This window comes from Morone saxatilis, unplaced genomic scaffold (assembly GCF_004916995.1).
Source record: "Morone saxatilis isolate NCDOM2014 unplaced genomic scaffold, NCSU_SB_2.0 Contig3, whole genome shotgun sequence".
Lineage (NCBI taxonomy): Eukaryota > Metazoa > Chordata > Actinopteri > Moronidae > Morone > Morone saxatilis.
This window is the reverse complement of record NW_023339873.1, coordinates 22,452,699-22,457,009: the sequence shown is the minus strand read 5'-3', so window position 1 is coordinate 22,457,009 and position 4,311 is coordinate 22,452,699. Positions and strand designations below refer to the sequence as shown.

The 4,311-nt window shown below is 41.4% G+C and overlaps 1 protein-coding gene across 1 annotated transcript in view; it reads right to left on the bottom strand.

The window, feature by feature from the left end:
* ism2a (isthmin 2a) overlaps positions 1–4,311 on the bottom strand; it is a gene marked incomplete in the record, with an annotated part of 9,422 nt that overhangs the window by 3,899 nt on the left and 1,212 nt on the right.

Here is a 4,311-nt window from a genome sequence, read left to right as displayed (position 1 = left end):
AAAAAAAGGGACAATGCCACGAGATATAAGTAAACACCAAGCACTGCTGATTATAATCAACCAATCTATTATTGTCACTATAACCTGTTTTTGTTCCTTATTTCGTTACTAAATATCAACACCATACGTCGATATAAATTGAGCAGTCAACTAGGATTTTTTATTCCTCATAACAATTCTATCCGTAATCTCGGATTTTATTAACACAATATACCCACATGGCTGACAATGGCAATTTTATTTGCATAATATCAACAAGCAGTGTCAAATTCATTTATGCAAAACAGAGTTCGAAACACTCCCCAATAGTCTTCTAAAGGATGTGAAACCGAAATCGGTGTTGTATTTTTTGATTAGGGGGATCATTTTTCTTAAAAAATCAAAGCTGTATTCCCTATCCCCATCACCACAAACATCCTTTTAAAGATCGACGTTAACCCACTCTTCGAAACCACTCCAAAGAGGACCTTCTATATGATACCATTAGCCACTCTCTCATGCCATTAAACTTGTAAGCCATGTACAGTGGTCTGCATGTTACTTTCTTTTCTCCACATGAATGCCCATTAGCAGCTAGGCTTCAATGGATAAGAAACGCTCTGGCAGCTGGGCATGGTGCGTCTGTCTTACATGAAATGATTCTTCTCCAGACCGGCTGGATCTTCTGTCTTTATACGCTATGGCAGGAAATGGGCAAGTCTAGGCAACCCACATCCCTTCCTCTCCCGCGGTCCTTCTCTACACCTGCCCTTCCAGGGGCCTACCAACTCACTTCCACTGATTCAGCCGCAACAATCCCTCACCCACCCTCCCTCTTCCGCTGACGTCGCATGGGCACCTGGCTGCCCACCTCCAGAATCCATCCCCATCTGTAATCCCGCCTCCTCCGCGCGCCCTTCCTCCCTCGGTCCTCTAATTAGACAGTTGACAATTAGTCTCTCTCTCTCTTTTGGCGATCTGTTTAGAGGTGGCTGAAATACAACCTTCTTTCTCGCCTCTCCCGCAGCTTGCACAGCCAACCTTCAATACTCTTTCCTCTACTCTCTCGCTCTATAAACACCCCAACGAATATTAACTATTTACATAAACGTGAATTACCCCTTACAGAACTTTTACGATTAACCTCCAACCATATATACATACGAAACAAAATATAAATAAACTAGAATAGAAACACACAAATCCTTATACTTCTTTCCCGCACCACTCCCCGATTCATCTTGTCACCCTCATCATCCTTCCCCCCACCCCCCCCGCCCCCCGCTTTCTCTTCCTTCTCACAATGAATATATCAACGCATCAAGATTGAAGAAGAAATATATAATAAAGAAAAAAATAAAACGATATCTGTAAAAATATGCATTATCATACCATCGAATGGACAAAACAAATAAATATAAGTAGTTTCTTAAAAATATACAATATAAAGAAAACTAAATGAAACAATCAAGAAAAAAACATGATATGATTGAGGATATATTAGATTAACAGAAAAAAACTTTTCACTGAAAACCACCAACCACTTCACTGTTAGTCTTTTTACTTGAATCATATTTGCATAATAATAATTTGGAACACAGTGTATATGATCAATGGGGGGATGTATTACAGTCAGAGGATGTTTGGGAGTGAGTAAAGACATTGTTGGTCAGCCAGACATTTCACTGTCTTACACACTGTTTGTGTTGGTATACACCCTGTCAAGTGTCTGAGCTTCTGTCTGTCTGATTTCCAGCTCTTCCCACTGCATGTCCAAGTTTCCTTGAGGACGATAAGGAACCCCAATTTCTCACAATGCTATGCATCGTGTATGAATGAGTATTGGTTTCTGTTTGAGCTGCCATCACTGACTGAATGTATGTGAATGGGTGATGGCATTTAGTATAAAACACTTTGAGTGGTCGGAGGACTAGAAAGACGCTACACAAGTACATTCCATTTAGCATTTATTGCAGTCTGAACACATAAACACACACACAGTTTCATGTGCTCACACTCTGATTTACTCTTCACCCTCATACTCAAATGCCAGCTGGCCGTACTTCCTGCCTGATCATGAGTGTGATTAACTTCCCCCAAGTGTGCGCAATGTTCATTTAGCTGAAGCGCATCATTAATGTCTGTGTAGAAACAGGTCTGAGTGGAAAAGTTTTCATCAAATGCTGTTGCCATGATGACTCATTATTTGCCATGAAACAGTGTACATCAGCCCCAAATTTCCTGGGGTGATCACAGCACCTGCTGTTGTGAGCTGGATGGATCATCTCGAAATCCACTGCTTCTTAATTTGTGTTATATTTCTGTTATAGGTGTTTAAGCAGTAAAGCCAATGTTGAATTGCATTTGTCTGTGCTTGAATTAGTCTGTGGAGATTAAAAACATTTGAGCTTGCTCTGAATGTTTTTGCCAGTAAGCACCATCATATGAACAATCTAGATCCAATTTCCATTTGTGTTTTGTAAGAGGTCATACAATTATTGTTGAGGATACTTTAAATAGCTGACGTTAGACCTCTGGTCTGCAAGTAAAGTACTGACTAACTCTTTCTCTTGTGGGGTCTCCTCCGGTATGCCAGGATATCTATTAGTTGACTTTTGATCCAGTGTCTGATTTGCAAATACTTAAACAGTATGTTTAGTATGTTGTATGTAGAGGCATGTTATATTTACGGGACAGTTACTGAAAACTAAAGAATACACCTTCTTTGTATTAGATCCTTAACTATGTTAATTCTGTTATCACCCAACCTTTGAGTGTCTGCTTTGGAATTTGGGACAATTAGGTTGTTCCATAGTGGAGTGTTTTTAAATAGTCACCTTTTAAATTCAATATGAAGTGAAATGGGCCTTGTAAGGTTGGTCGAGTGGTGAAGGCAGGAAGGAAGGGACCTTTAAACTGTTAAGTCAGTCCAAATTTCTTTATTTCCCTTTTTTTTACAGCATGGATCAATGCATCGTATTTACAGTGAGCATCAGCTTGGCCCAAATCGAAGAAAACAACAAACTTAATAAAAATTAAAACAAATAAAAAGCAACTAGGGGAAAAAAGATTGAGATATCTAAAAATACATAAAAGTCAACTCTGGTAGCCAACTATCCTTGTGGCCTGCTCATCAACATCATCTGGCAAAACTATACCCCTGGGAGAAACTTTAACTCCTGCTTACATATATATTGTTACTTCTCCTACCCCAGGAAGTACAATTAAGGAACCGATTAACTTATTAAACTCATTACACATATTAAGTAAACTAGATCCCAAACATCTCCTAAACTTCCCCCTCACCTATAACACTCTTAGCACATCCCCCAAGGAACCTGACCATAAAAGGAGTTCACATGGGTGAGGACTGGTTTGGAAGTTCCTGGGTCCAATTCAGAAGATAGTCAGGTGCAATCTAGAGGAGAGGTGAGAAACACAAAATTAATCAAATAAAAATGTTCTCATGTATCTCAATGCACACATAATATAATTATCATTAACATGTTTCAACCTGGTGGTCACGTGATGATGCCGAGCAAGATGGCTGCTTAGGCTGGAAGCTGCGCCACCACCAGTTTACATTTTGTGCGAATATATAGGCATTCGCTTTTTATTTCATTGGTTTTTTTCTCACAAGTTGCCGATTACAAGCTTCTCCCACTATCGATATGCCAAATCCCCGGAAAAATGATAATGCGTCTCAACAACAGCAAAGCGCCAGGGCTACCGCTAGCTCAAAAGCTACCCACACCTCTCCTGTATCGCCAACGCGGGAAGACGCGGATGAGTCCTTCTCCACCGCTAAAATACACAAGCTTCTTCAGAAACTATCAGACGACCAAGCCAAACACTTTGCAGACATCCACAAGGACGTCTCAGAAACGAGAAGAGCTGTCGAGGCAATTGAGGGTAAGCTAGCCGACATGCTAACCAGGATGACTAGCGCTGAGGCTCACCTTGATATGCTAGAGGAGGTGGAGAGGCAGCGCTGCGACTCGCCCCCGGCTTTGACTTCTGAAGTTGAAAAACTGAACGCCAAACTAACCGAGTACGAGGACCGGGAAAGGCGAGTCAATTTAAGCATTTATGGTTTCCCGGAACGTGTCGAAGATAAAGATGCCTTATCGTTTTTGAGGGCTACTCTCCCCGAAATCCTTCAGGCTGACTTCCAAGGGGGCCTAGATTTGGAGTGTGCTCATCGGTCGCTATTACCAGCTAAGCCTGGAGCCCCCCCAAGGCCCTTCATCGTGCAGTTCCTGAGGTTTCAACAGAAGGAATGAGTGAGACAACTTGCTAGAGAAATCGGGGACGTCCGCTGGCAGAACCATA